The following is a 16,255-nucleotide window of genomic DNA, read 5'->3' on the forward strand; positions in this document are numbered from 1 at the left end:
AGAAAATTCCCAACAGTCTATATTTAATAACTCATACTGTACACTGTGCTTCTTTATACAACAGACTATAACCTTTACATAGACATTATGATCTATCAAGTTAATAGTTCTTTGGGGTCTTTTTCTACACTGCCACATAAATATTTTTAAAGATTTTTTAAAATAAATGTGTCCTTTAGTCAGTAATCCGTAAATTAATCTCAGCAGAAAAAAACCACCTTAGTTAATACAAAACTATGGTTGAGAATTTAGGCTTCAACAGCACATATTGAAAAGTTTTGAGATTCTTACTTAAGATTCAAACGCTAACTTGAATCACCCTCACCTCCCATATTTCTAGCTATATCTTCACTTGTAAACTGCACTGGCACTTCTGCACTTGCTTCTGCATATACATGAAGAATTTTACTAGCCAATAAATTTGTTTAGCTTAAGGTTTAGGGCAGGTTAACATGCCATTTCAGCTTAAGAGTGAAGCAGTATTACTCAGTGGGTAGAGCAGGGAAGAACCAAACAAAACTCCTGTGTGCTATTCCTTACTCTGCTTTCAATTGATATGCAACTTTGGACAAGTCATTTAATCACTTTGTTCCTTTACTTGTACACTACAAACTGGTTGTGATAATTGTTTATAAAACTCTTTCTTCAGATGAAAGATGCTATGGAAATATAAATGCTTTTTGCTAATCAAGAAAGGGAGTTAGGAAAGCACCTGTGCACAAAATAAGTTTCCTCTGTATAAAAATATTTACAAGAATTTTATCTTTGTGACTGCCTCTAGCATAGAGAACACTGAGTAAATTTTTTCTTTTGTGTTTTTTTTTCCTTTCTCCCCCATTTACTTTATAATTTCAGAGTTTGCAATCTGAATAGAAAGTACATATTTTGTCCAAGCATTTGTTCTTTCTGTTTCACCTCTACCTATTTTTACCTGCTTCTGGCTGCTCTTTGCACAAGAAGCTACATCTCTTTGGAGGAAGAATTCAAAATGGAGATGCACTCTTTATAAAACAAGCCTCTCCTATATGTAGGATTATGTTAATTAGATATCGGAGCTAGGGCCGTTTATACAGCTCTGTATAAAACTATCTACCTCTGTGAAATGGCAAGGCTATTATTTCTATGGGAGCTGGGCAGACTCAGGTTGCTAACACAACAAGTGTGGTCAAAAGTGGGTTTTTTTTTTTTTTTTGGGTATATATTTCTCTCTCAGGCAAACACAAACTGTCCCTCTAATTAATTGTATTACAGGGGAGCACCAGCTTCCTTAGAGTTTTGGCTGAAAAACCCTTTCTGTATAAAAGCTGACTCTTCTAAGTGTTCTAGAATCTGCATAGGTATCCACCTGGAAATGTGGTGCGTCTCATGGATGCAGGGTACAAATAGTCATTCAAATCTGGTGTCATTTGACAAAGGGGTTTCTCAGGCACACCCCTTCCCCAAAACCATCTTTTCTTAAGGTACACAGTGTACCAATATTCTGATAGATTGGTCCCCAAAAACCTCAATGCCTTGACATTAACCCCAGCAAGTGCATGGCACCCACTACACTTTTGGGAAAACAATATTGAAAATGTTATTCAACAAAGAGGTAAATTCTACAAATAGGCTTGAGCCTAACACTTAGGCACCAGATGAATTATCCAAGAGGGCTTCTAGTCAGCAAGTCTTAATATAAGCTGCATGACTCAATGAATCAAGCTTTAGCTTGTAAACTTGTGCAATGACCAAGTATTGTAGGTACAGAACCCACCTTTGGAAGCAATCTGAAAATGAAATATAGGCATGTTGCTGAAGTCTGTCTGTTTGGGGGGAGGTTGTTTTGAGGAAATGTAAAAATGAGTGCAGCAGATAATTCAGAAGGCACTCAAACTAGTTCCAAAAAGTACCCATGAAATGTTGGGAGGGGAGGATTGATTAGGGGGCAGAGGAGTTTGGGAATGAGGTGATCTCAGGTCAGCTACTTCAGAGTCTCAGAACGCAGAGAGCTGCAGAACCAGGGAAGCACAGGGAGTCCCAGGTCCAAAATTCCCCGCCATGCAAGATCCCAAGGACTCTGGCAGGTGAGCAAGTTGGCAGGAAACCTACCTGGTTTCTGTGAAAAGTTTCAACAGAAACCACACTTCCTGCAGAATATTTCAATTCCTTAGAATCAGTATTTCTGATGGAAAACTATTCCATCTGAAAATTTTCTATCAGCTCTAGTTCCAGTGACCCGAGAACTTCTTTAGGATATCTGAAATGTCCAGGTTTTTCATTTCATCAGTTAAAACTCTCTTTTTCTCTCTCTCTTTCAAGTAACTACAAAATAGCTTTTCAAGATATATTACTACACCAGTTAGAATTTGCTCTGTGTTCACCAAGAATACAAAGTCCTGGTCTACACTTACCTGGAAATTTGGCAGCAGTCGACGGAAGTTATGCAAGCTATGCAGAGTAGCTTGCGTAACTCCCGTTGACTGCTGGGCTTCCCTTCTGTGCGCTGTCTTCACTGCACTACACCACTTGAGGGGGTGGATTTACTGCGTCGACTTCCTGTTCGATTGAGTGGATCCACCCTGACCACTCAATCGATCCAGAAAGACCGATCTGACAGCTGCGACTTTGCTGCCATCAGTATAGACATACCTAAAGTCCAGTGGAACGAGCGTTCAATGTGATGAATAATATTTCGACTGAAGAAAAAGGCTGAATGAATGTTGACATGATCAAAGCTGTTCTTTTGTTCAAAGTGAATGTTAATGATCCTTATTCAGTGTTTCATGATAAACTCATTTAGAACAATTTCCTTACTTTTGAATGAGAACTTGGTAGTAGAGACATCAGTGACTTTTTGTTTTCGTTTCCTTGTTTGCTTATTTACTTTTGTATTTGGTATGAGTATTTTGCAAACCTAAAAATATTGCCACCAAAGTGTCTGTTTTTCATTTAGAAATTATTGTCAATTTGCTCCAGCATGACTAGTCCCCCCAACTACCACACCACACTCATTTTGTGCAATGCAACTCCACTGTTTCTGCCACGTTTGGAGCCTGTGCACTCACAGAACTGAGGGCAGGATTTATGCCCCACTTATCTGAAACAAACACACAGTTTATCTGCTTTCTTTTCATTCCCCACCGTACCAAATGAGGACATCAAAGACAGAAAGAAAATGATTGAAAATGTGAGATTATTTCCCCCTCCTAATTATTTAGGAAACTTTGTAGCAGTTTTCACTTCACAAACAGAAAATTCATGATATATCAGGGTATTGTTTCCATGCTAAGATTAGAATTTTGTGTTTATAGGCCCTCAGGATAATAGTGTAAGAAGGAAAACATGGAAATAACGTAGAACGGAACATAAAGGAGATTTTTTTTTAATTAATTTTATTTATTGTAAAATATCATCCAGTTTTCATAGCAAATCATCATATCTGTACACTACAAAAACAAAAGGAAAAAATCAGTTACATGTATTAGGCAACTACAGAGGGGACAAGAGTGCAGAGCCCAGCAACCCACCGTTGTACAATGAGCAGGGTGGCAATGCAAAGCAGAGCTTTGAGTCAGAAATCATCACACAATCATGAAGGTCATGTAAAAACAAGAACAACTGTTCTTTTGATGTGATCAACACACTTTCAAAGTATGATAAACTGTTGCATACTACCTAGCACATAATGAAGCATGACATTAGAGCTAGAGAAGAACAAGTGCTGGATCTTGTGCACATCCATCTTAACTTCTATTGTTAAGGTTCTAGTTTGATTTTCAAGTGATTTTTCAATGCCCTTCAGTACCAGTATAAAAATTAATATCTTATCTTCATGTTAATAAAGCCCCACTAAAAATCTTCACTATCATCTCTTTACACTAGTCTTTACAGAATCTATTCACAGAAAATGATGTGTCATTTCAAAAAGAGTTTTTACAGTCATTGTAGTTATTTTTTCATAGCTGATACTGAAATAAAATGAGATTGTAAATGGACTGACCTAACATTTTTAAGGACTTTAACCTTTTGTTTATAACAGATGTTGGAGCTTTGGATTAAACAGAGATGCTTCCTAAGGGCCGTATACTGCCCTAGATCTGTGCACTCAGCTTCCATTGATCTCAACAGGAGATATATGCATGGAAGTAGGACAGTACAAGTCCCTTCATTTTTAATAATAAATAGAGCCTTCTACAGGACTTCACTGATTAAAATATCTCTGAGCTAAAAGAGTTCTGAATTGCTGCAAGGTTCTGTAGCTTACATTAACATAATTAGTGTCTGCTTTTTATGGCAGAATAAATATGGCATTTTACCTCCATAGAAGGTCCAAAAGGAAACCCATGTGAAATGACCTTACAATATAAAAATTGTACATGCACAAAAAAGATAGTGAAGCCAGAGATTTTCATTTAAAGATTTTTGGGTTGTGCCAAAAGGCAGGTTTCTGGAAGACAGCACAATAGAGAAATAATGAAATGTCATCAACTGTAACTGTAAAATATTTCTGGGCCACAATGAGAATGCAAATGAGATACTATGTTATGCATTGTATGACATCTGCTCTGAATAAAATGTTAGAAGTCAGAGTTGTACGGTTAAGCAAGTAGAAAATCAGAAGAACCACTGATCATGTCAAGGAAGGTGGCAGTGTTGCAGACATTAAATTCTGACATATATGTCATGGTCTTGTAGGATTTATAGAACACACATGTCTTGAGGTGATATTTTCTTTTAGTTCAAATCTGTATAGATTGAACACTGTGGTATGGTGGCACGTAAGCCAAATTCAATATTTTCACATTAATAATGATCAAATATGACATTTGAAAGGATTCACTGTGGATATTCACATGATCATATATAAGAAAAAAATCAGTTTTCAATATTTTTAAAATTATAATTGTATTCAATTATTTAGAGATTTGAATGCATGCACAATATTTGTTTGATAAAGTACATATCAACTTAAGGTCAGAACCGTTCTCTCTCTAATCACAGTATAAACAAGCAATTCAGAATTAATATGCTGTAATGAATATGGTATACTACAGTAGATACCATTTGATTATTTAAAGTTTGAAAAATTGTGTATTCTTTTAATAACACTTAAATATTAGTAATGCATATCTTCAAAGTCAGAAAAAAATCATCAACAACAAATTTTCTGGCTCCTAATTTCTGCTTTTGTCTGACCACATGAATTATGAGAATGAAATTCTATAATGATTTGTCATAAGTGGTGAGAGGTGACGAGGTTCTGACAGGATGAAGCTGCAGATATAATCTCTTTGGACTTTAAGGCGGGGGCATAGAACTTGTAAGAATTATTAATGGTGAAATTCATAGTTGAGTACAAAACGATCTTGAAACAAAAGGTCAAAAAGTTATGATTAAAAAACTAAGTTGGGTAGGTGGAGGTTGGAAAGTGAAGTGCTACTGAAATTATGTTAGTTTAGAGTATGATGCACATAAAAGATTACTGGAAAGAAAAGCAGAAAGATACACAAAAAGGAACAAAATTAGATGATCTGCTCAGTATCAGAGTAGAGGGAGGGTGGTAGTAAAGACCTTTTGAAGCTGAGGTTTTATGGAAGGATAGGTGAGCTATTTATCAAGATACTGAAAAGTGGGGCTAATGTACAGAAAAGGGTCCTGTGCGTCAGCTTCCAGAGACAATGATGTGTTAGGTTCATAATTAACTTTAACCTTTTGTCACCATTTTCACCAGTGAGAAAAAATTGCAAAGAGGGGGTAAATGCACCAAATCAAAATGATAGCATGTTATGCTTGCTTTACACAACTGCAGGGCAACAATGAATCAGCCCATTTTTCCCCAAGATCAACACAATGCCACAGGAAGCAAGGCAAAGCAGCCTAAGTAATACCATTTGAAAAGGTATAGCATGTATTCCCATCTTCACCTGCCCTGCTCCAATGGTTGGTGTGGAGGAGGAAACTAAGGGCTTGTCTACTCTAAGGACACAATAACAGCATAGCCATGTTGTCATAGCTAGCGTAGACACAGACTATACCAATGGAAGGGATTTTTCCATCACCGTGGGAACACCCCCTCTCCAAATGATGATAGCTCCATTGATGGAAGCACTCTTCTTTCAACATAGATGCATCTACACTGGGAATTAGGTCAACATAGTTACACCACCTGTGTTTTATTCACATACCTGAATGACGTAGCTATGTCAACCTGGCTTTTAAGTGTAAACCAAAGCCAAGCCTCTTCTTTCATCACCAATTTAGGAAGGTTGTATGGCCACTTACGTAGTCCCCAGATTCTGGGGCTGATTTGGAATCAGTTTTGTCTGCTATGTAATTTGACTCAGCTAAAGGCTGACTGATATTGTCACTTCCCATACCCTAAGGCGCCATTCTGGCAGTGCAAATAGTCAGAACAGAGGGGTGTTTTGGTCATGACCCTTTTCCTCCAGAGGCTAGGAATGGGGTGGTGTAGAGCCTATGAAAGAGGTTCAAAAGCCACTTTTTTTTTTTTTTTTAAAGGAGTTTTATACGAGTAGCACAAACAGATAAAGAGAGGCAGAATCTTGACCTGGGTGAGCAAGGTCTGATTATGACTACCCTCTGCACAAGAGTCCTTGGTGGCAAGACTTGTTGAATGCTCCCCCTGTCTTAATATTGCTGCTCAGGTATACTAAGATACCTTTATAAGAGGTACAAATAATAATATAAATAGAATAGTCACAAGCTAACAAATAATGAGGGCTGATTATAAATTATGGTCACAGCAGTGAGATTAATGGATTGTAGAGCATCTTCATCTGAAGTAAAATCATAGACTACACAATTGAACCATTAGGGGATGTTAGCAAAGGGAAGGAAGTTTAGCTTAGAAACAAAGTTCATAGAATACAATGCTCAGCTTGTGGATGATGTGCTTGCATCACCACTGATTGAAGTAAATGCTCCTGCCCATCACATTGATGGAGGGACCAATTAGTACTATGGGTATTAAAACATAAGCTAAGGCATCAGCAGATACAGAACCTCTATGTGTTATGAATTTTTATTTCCCAAATGGCTTTGTAATCAGCAAACCTAACTAGAATTGGATAGATACTGTATTTAGATTAAGGGCATATTTACCCAGCAACAGTAATAGCGAATTCCCACATCAGATGTGCTACTGCTATCCCTTGCATTCACAAGTCCTTTCTGCTGAAAGATAACTGAAAATCACCTTGATTTGTCTTTTAATGAAATATAAACTTTATTTCAAAATAAAAAGGGGACTTAGAACCAAAACGGTTTTGGGGCCTAATTTCCTTCTCACATACCACTCTTACAATGGTATAATTCTACTGACATAAGTGAAATTACTACTGGTGCGTGGTTCCATTGATGTTAACGAGGCTTAAGAACATGTTGAATTTCTTTCCTGAGTTGAAACCAAAGAGGCTCTGAAACAAAGTTAAGCATGCTGTGATGGGGTCTAACAGACTTGCTCTGTGCCCTGACACCGCTCAAGGAAAATCCACTCAGACCAGGTTACCAACAAGTCAGTTCTCCAGAGGCCTAAAAGAGCCAGAAAGAGATACTGACCAATCAAAAGCCAGTTGGCAAGTTAAGGTTTGCCTGCTTCTTAGAGCAGTGCAGTGTAAGACTGGGACAGAGAAAAGCTCTTTAGTGATAGACCAGCGCCAAGGCAATGGCTTCAACCTCAGCCTCTAGCACTGCAGATAGGTGTTTGCCTTGGAGTTTAGTTCTGTTTTGTACTTAAATTTTCAGACTGCCAAAGTTCGAGTTTGTTATTGAGTTCAGGATAGACTGATGTCCAGGCTGTGGCCACCACTGTTGGACTGAGGGAGGGAGCACCTACAGTACCATGATTGGCCCTTCAGAGGGTCCTATGGAGTAACCCTACCTTCCACATCTGAATTTTGGAACATGAGTTATATAGTCACCAGGTATTATCATCAGGAATCTTTGCTGCATCTTGTTATACATATTTTTCCCAAAATGCTCCTTTTTTGCTAAACTAAATTATGTAACCCATTCTTATTGCATTCTCATGTGTTTGATTTTTTTAAATATCAGATTTTTAAACACTCAGTGATAATGAGTTTTCTGAAAATTAAATTTTTAAGGCCCAATGCTGTTCTTATGGAAGTCAATGAGAAATATTCAGTTGACTTCAGGGGTGTAGGTCTGAGGCCTGGATACAGTTATTTGCATGTATAATCTGATGGAGGCACTTGCTGCTGAACATAAAGTTAAGTGGTAAACCTGTTTCCCTTTGTACTAACATAATGTAGAGCAGTCATTCTCAACCAGAGATAAGTGTACCCCTGAGGATATGCAAAGATCTTCCGGGGGGGTTATATCAACTCATCTAGATATTTGCCTATTTTTACAGACAACATACAAGTGACATAAAAAGCACTAGCAAAGTTAGTACAAACTAAAATTTCATACAGACAATTACTTGTTTATACTGCTCTATCTACTATGCACTGAAATACAAGTACAATATTTATATTCCAATTGATTTATTTTATAATTATATGGTAAAAAATGAGAAAGTAAAGAATTTGTCAGTAACAATGTGCTGTGACACTTTTGTATTTTTATGTCTGATTTTGTAAACAAGTAGTTTTTAAGTGAGGTAAAACTTGGCGGTAGGCAGGACAAATCAGATTCCTGAAAGGGGAACAGTAGTCTGGAAAGGTTGAGCATCACTGATGTAGAGGACTCGTAGGGTAAAGAACTGACAGATAAGACCTGTTCATCAAATTACTACTGGAAAAAAAAATCTGAAGTTGTTGAAACAGTGTAGTCCAATAATATTTACCTTATAATTTCAGACTTTCCAGATCGTCTAAAGAATATTTCCTAAGGTGATATCAATGTGTTAAAAATGCCTAATATCCTGCCTGGAAATATAGAGATATCTCTTGCTTTTTCCACTTTTTGACTTAATGTGAATTGTGAGTTAAAAATTAGCACTTTATGACTATAATTTAGAGAGTTTAAACCCAATATTTTCATTCCAAGAGTTTAGCATACAACCAAAGAACTTCAAGTATCAACTGAAAACACAAGCTGTATAAAACGGATGTATGTTGAAAAAACAAAGAAAATATATGTAATTATTCTTACTTCAAAATGGAAATGACTTTACAATAAAATAGATACATAATCTGAAGAAGCTACAATTTCAGAGGTAGGCATGGTACAAATATTTTTCAAGCTTTATTTACCCCTAACACCATTACTTGTAGATCAATTTAATTAAAGTTATTACCTTAGAGAGCCTATATAACATTTTATAGATCTCCTAGCTTTTTCTACCCAAAACACTGATAACAGCCAAATAACGAGATCAGAACGATCCCAAATGAAGAAAATATTTATTTTTATTTCAGTTTGATTTGTATATTAATTCAATAAAAAAGAATTCCCTATTCTATACTCTTCTCCTGTAACTTCCTTTGGATCAATAATTAAAATAAAGAATAAACAAGCAGAAGAATAAATCTTTAAGAAATTCATGATCTCCTGCCAGAGATTGTCCCTCCCATCTCTTTATCTCCAAATTAAAACAAATAGGTCTACATGAAAAAAGCTTAAAGGAAAAGTAAATGTTTGCTATTCTATGGTCTAATTCTAACACACTAACTCATTTTGGCCTCAGTTAATAAAATCATACAAATGTAGCACTAGAAGGGACCAGGATGGGTCATCTAATCCAGTCCCCTGGCAGGATCAAGTATTCCTTATCAGGAAATCATTTCCCATTTTTTATTTGTGCAATTGATTATCCCTTCATAAATGTCGTACTTTCTGTCCATAGTGAATTTCATTCTATTTAATACAGACTATTTTTCCAGTTTGTCAAGATCATTTTTAATTATAATCCTGTCCTCAAAAGCAACCCCTTCCAGCTTTGTATCATATGCATAATTTATAAGTGTACTTTCTATTTCATTATCCCAATAATTTATGAAGATATTGAATAGAATCAGACCCAGGAGAAATTTCTGAGGGACCTCAGTTGATATGTCCTTTCAGCTTAACTGTGAACCATTGATAATGACTTTCTAGGTACAGTTCTGCAACCAGTTGTGCAACCAACTTATTGTAGGTTTGTCTAGGCTATATTTCTCTAGTTTGTTTATGAGAGTCATATGAGATAATATCGAAAGTCTTACTAACGTCCAGATATAGCACATCTACTGCTTCCCTGCCATGCTTGCTACCCTGTCAAAAGTAATAATTAGACAAGGTCCTAATTTTAAACAAGTGAGTAGCCCCATTAATTTTAAAGGTGAAATCCTGGCCCCACTGAAGTTCATAGTGATTTTGCCATTGACTTTAACAGGATCAGGATTTCACACATAGTAATGGTAAGTAATAAAGTACTACTCCGTGTGATTAAGGGTGACAGAATCAGGTTCATAGACCCCAAACCCACAAACAATTAAGTACATGCTTAGCTTTATACATATGAGTAGTCCCATCAACTTTAATATTAAAGTTATTAAGTGTTTGCGGATCAGGGCCTTAAATGGGGATTTAAAGAGACACTGACAATGCGTATAGCCCAAAAATGTGGCATACCTTTTCTTTTTGTTAGATCCCTTTGAAAAGACTGTGTTCCTGAAAACAAATGTTTCAATGTCATTTATTTCTTAAAATAAAGGAAAAAAGGAAGTCAGTGCTAGCTGCCATAAGCAAACTTACATTAGTAAACCAGTGTTCATGTACTGGAAGAAGAAAACAATCAGTAAAGAAACATTTCAATTTTACTTTGAAGGTTTTTTTTTTTTTTTTAATAAATAGGAGAGAGTAAAAATGAGTTTAAAAATACGATTTTAATTAATGCAATATATTATCTGGCAAACTGGAGATTAAATCAAGGCAAAGTCATTGCCTCCATGTTATATTAAAGTATTCTTTGCCTTTTAGGTATTAAGAACATGCTCTTTCTTCCCAAAGGGTAGCAGAGGATATCATACTGATGAGTCACTTACCGATATCCTGGACACATGCCATTGATTTTTCCAAACACAATACGCTAGCATTCAAAAAGTCAAGGAAACTCTCTATATCACTGTTAGTTTTTCCAATGTCCATTAAGCAATTTGTGTTATTCTCCCATTGAGGCACCAGAAGTTAGTGAAGCAATTGAGAAATAGCATGCACCTGTAAGGAATACTTGGTTGGTGTTAATTTCAAATGTTCTTTTCAAAACGTGTTTGATCCAGCCTTGACCCAAAATCTCTGCTGGACCCAGTATCCACTGGAAGAAGCTGAAGAAATGCAAGTGGACACCGAGAGGTCAACTGTGGCTCCTGATCCTGAGGTAGGATTTGTACCTGTGTTTTCTAAACTAGGCCAACAGGCTCAGCTGTTTGGAGGCCATTGTGTTATAGAACTATCCCCAAAGCAAAACAGAGCTAGAGCAACATCCTATCTCCCAAATCAGACCTATTTATGTCCCTTATGTTAGAGAGAGGATGAAGAAAGAAGTTATGCTGTTCTGTGCCATCTAGGAATTTCACCAATAATCTTGGAGGCAAATCTGACCTGAGAGTTTACATTTTATAAATGCTCAATGTACAAAAGATAAAGAGTAAAGATATATATTTCCTTAATGTATAATTTTTAGTTTGCAGATTGTTTTTCAACAGTTCATTGTATATATTCATATTCACGCTGTACTAGTTACATAGTGTGTTTCTATTCCCTCATTAAAAGACTTACCCAATAACAATGCAAAGGTATAAAATCTGCTGCTCAAAATTCTCAAATCTCTTGGTTATGCAATGCAAAATTTGCTTTTGGTGAATACTTGAGCATTTGAACATAAAATTCACTTTTTGTCCATATTCATTCTAGTGTAGCTTGTTCACTTGAAAATTCCAGGGTTGGAAGGAAGACACAAAAAGGCATGAATACACACCTTATTTGTTCCAGCAATATTAACCATACAGCAATTCAAATAATATTTTAACTATTTCTAATCTAGCATGAACTTTAAAGTGTGTCCACCATAAGTGCCAAAACTATATCAATCTCCTGTATTCAGGCCTCCTGCCTCATATCTTTTCAATTAATTTAAGTAAATAATCATGTACAGAATCTAAATAATCTACACAATGTGCCCTAGAAATTATTCATAAAAAGTTTATTGTTCTCATATTTACCTGATCCTTGACACTTAAAAGTCAGTCTCGCACTTGTATATCTAAAAACAGTGATCAACCGTCCTGAAATGCAAATTCTTTTAAATTCAGTTAAACTGCATTTTGTAGCACTAGTCATAAAAGGGTGGAGTATAGTCTCTTTATGGAGGAATTACCCCCAATGATGTTTTACTGTCACTAAGGTCATACCACTCAAAACATCAAGTAGCCTTACTAAAACCTTTGTCAAGAGCCATAATTCCCGGAATAGACTTCATCATGGGCTTAAATATATTTGCCTGAATTAGGGCATAAGAACCTAGATAGTTCAACATAGCCATCAAACTATGTTAAATTTTCATGAGCTACTCTTGCAGATAGGTTGCTTTAACCAAGTGATAGAAAGGGCACAGATGTTGTATTTAGTGACAGTGTCTTTTTAAGGGATTTTTGGATGGGACCACACAAATGAGATGTATGGATGAAATGGTTCTGCTACTGAGTTGAGTACTAACTATTTTTACCACGTTCTTTCTACTGCAGTTAAATCTCTGTGAATTCTGCAGGATTCAGTTTCTTGTACAATAATTTGGTTGATAATCTCTGTGCACCAATTTCTGTAAATTTGTATAGATTTTTTTAGTTTCTCTGCTGCCCCGTTCTTTCTGAAGAGTGAAGACTCCTAATTAGAGTCACTCAGCTCCAGAATGGAGCAGAAGGGACTGGGCACTGGGTCCCTCTGAAGTCACGTAAGTTAAGAAAGAAAGAAGTGCAAGGACTTTTAGGTGCAAGGATGGCTGTTTGTGGGGGAAAAGGGGATAGCTGAGGAAAAACGTTTTGGAAGGCTCCCCAGATGCATGAACGTCAGTCCATTTTTGTGACTATTTTTGCAATCACAGGCTGAGGTTTGCAAATGAGACTGAGCTCAAATTTTCAGTTTCAGTTTAAAGTGGATGTGGTGAAAATGTTTCAGTCAGCTTCATTTTTTTCCCCGTGACCAAGAAATGGACCTTAAGATGCTTAATTCTAGTCATGTACCTTGGATTTCTAGTGAATGGTCTTCCAGTGATCGCCTAGGAATGTGTAGTCTTCAGTGAGTAGGATGCATTAATCAGATCCAGAAAGTCATTTACAGCTTTGAAAATAAACATTTGTCATTTGCATATTTATTTTCCATAAATGTCTGTTTTGTTGTGATATTTATTGTTTAGTGGCAGAACACTATCCAGTTACAATTTCTAATTCCATTGTAATTTAATTACAACGAATTACTGTTACTCATTCTGGAAATTCCCATTTCTATATACTTTAAACCAAAATGATAACCAGTCGTTTCTTTAAGAATAAAAAAGATTAATTTCCAACTTAATTACTCATATTTTTTTCTGAGTTATCCTGAAAATAAATAGCTGAAAAATTACACTTTAGTTTTATGGTCATAATATTATTCAACCTGGATACTGTCATTCACTGATGTTGTACTGCTATTGTCCCCCATCCAGGTTTATATCACAATATACTCTCTTTCCACAATCACTTATTTAATTCAGTGGAGGATAGCTAGCTGAAGTGAAAACATCTTCCATCCTAATCCTTAGATTGACAGACTGTCTGTTTCTATTGTGAGCAAATTCATTAGCATGTACAATGTTCTGTGAAATCAGTTTCTGGTGTATAAATTCAAAATGGCAAACAAAAATCTATCCCATTTTTAAATACCTTTCAGCTGACAAAAACTTTGCCATGTTTGGGGAAAGTCTCAGAAGAACTTTTCGATCTTATGCTTCTTTGTTTATGCATTTTATGAGAGCAGGAAAAGTAGGAGAGTAGTTTTAAAAACAGAGGATGCAAACAAGGATACCATCTAAAACCGAATTTGAAGCTTAGTGATAGCCATATGCTCAATAATGTGTATCTCTTTAGAGCAGGTGTCATTTTTTCATATATGTTCCTAACACAATGGGGTTCTGATCCTGACTTTTTTTTTAAACTGCAGCAGCACCTCTGTAAATACAACGAAGTAGATTTCAACATGAAAGTTAAAAGGTTTGTTAAGTGCTAGTCATGTATTCAAATGGCACAGTCCATCTGGTTTGCATACAAGGAGATCACAGAAATGACCTAAGAATTTTTGACGTACCGTGATGTGAAACCATTTGTGACTTAATTCAATATTCAATTACATGAAGAAAACAAAGAGTAACTCCTCATTAATCCTAATTACAAAATATTCTGCAACATTGAAAGAAAAATATAAAAGCATAGTTAATTATTCAAAAACTTTCATATAATATTAAACACAACCCATGATAACATTTTCAAGTTTCAGCACTAAGCATGTGGTTCTCTGTACTGTATAGAAATGTTGATGACAAAAAGCAAGTGGTTTTGATGCATGTTACTGTAGAGACAGGATGTTGCATAGAAATTTTCAGAGCTATGTTCCTTATTATAAATGGATGGCTAACCATTTCTATCCATAAATGCTTTCAAATTGTCTGTCAAATTTTTGGGTTTAAGTGCAACCTTGGGGAGACTATCCTCCAGTGTGGCAAAAATTTAAAATCAAGGATGACTTCAGTACCTGCTTTAGACTATTTACTTGCTTCTGGCCATTGTAATCTCTGGACACCTGTTGTCATGCAGAGTAGGTTAAATATATACACATTTTGTACCAAGTTTAAAAAAAATCAAAATCAATACGAGTGTTAACCATATCGGTCATATTATGAGTTAATATGGCATAATAAATAACTAAGCTCCAGACATCGAAATCCATCAGTTTTACTACACACAGCAGTTTTCCAATAATGTTATTTTCAAACTTTTTTTTTTGTCTTAGCCTTGTAGATTTTAAAGAGATAGTTTCATAGCTAAAACGTGTGATATACATGCTTAAATTTGCACAATTTTAATACAGATGAGGCAACGACTTACGTGAAACCAAAATTCAACAAGTCATATTTTCCATCAAACCCTGGAAGATATTGCAAATTTCACCATTTTATAGAGGACAATGCAGGAGAGCATCTTCCCTAGAGCTTACTGCACAAACAAAAACAGAACAAGCAGACAGGAAAAATAGACTCTACAAAGGCAAAGGTTTTATTTTTTTGTCTGTTTTATTATTATTTCTTTTTCCAAGGAACTGGAAAACAAAGTAATTCTGCGTTTAACAGGCAGTGATGAATACTGAAGACCAACTGAGGCTTTTCAGATGGTATGTATTAAAATGATGTGATTCTGTGTTTATCACAGTTCTGGCTGATGTGCACAGTGAGCTTTATTTTAAACCTATACAAAACAGTTAGATTGCTTCCAGTGACAAATCCTATTTTGTTCATAGATAGCACTTTCACTGACAGACAGCACTATTCTGAGTATGAAGTCTGGAGCACTCTTTCAGTGGAATACTTCTTGCCACAGATCACAATAATGTTTCTAAACAGTAAAACAAAAGTTTGTTAGATATGTTGGCCCCCCCAATTTATCCATCCAAAATGGCCATCTGGGAAAGTGTCTCTTGAATGTAGTACATGAAGGGCTATGTTGGGTATACACACACATGCAGTGAGGGAGGGAGTAAAGAATCTCTCCTCCCTTTTTTTGGCATCTCATGTAAGATGACCATATTTGCAGCCCCTGAATTTGTGGAGAATGCAGAAGCTAATCCAGAGATGCTAAATTAGGTTCTAAGCCATACAGAAATCAGTCTGTCTGTACCTGATTTCAGGATCAGGTCCTAAACCTCTTACACTTACATACCAGAATAGTTACAGAAGTATGCATAGCCCTAAGCAAAAAAGGATGTAGGAAGGCAAGCAAAAAGTATGATTAAATAGTACAAAGATTTTTTGACACCAAACTAATTTCTTTCAAACACTAGAAATCCAGCCCCTGTGAAGCCAGTAGAAAGGAACAAAATCTGTAACAGGTGCCAGTAAAATGTCAGATGAAAATTAGGAGGCTAAGAACAATTGTGAAGAGCAAATTAGAAACAAGCAGGAGATCTTTGGGGCTCTTAGACTACCACGAGATAAAGATAGCAATTAAACAAGAGAACGATATTGCAAAAAAAAAAAAAAAAAAGGTAATGGATTTCTTTGCAGCAG

This window comes from Emydura macquarii, unplaced genomic scaffold, assembly GCF_026122565.2.
Source record: "Emydura macquarii macquarii isolate MOO-44397 ecotype Brisbane River unplaced genomic scaffold, CSIRO-AGI_Emac_v2 contig_2834, whole genome shotgun sequence".
NCBI classification, from domain to species: Eukaryota; Metazoa; Chordata; order Testudines; family Chelidae; genus Emydura; species Emydura macquarii.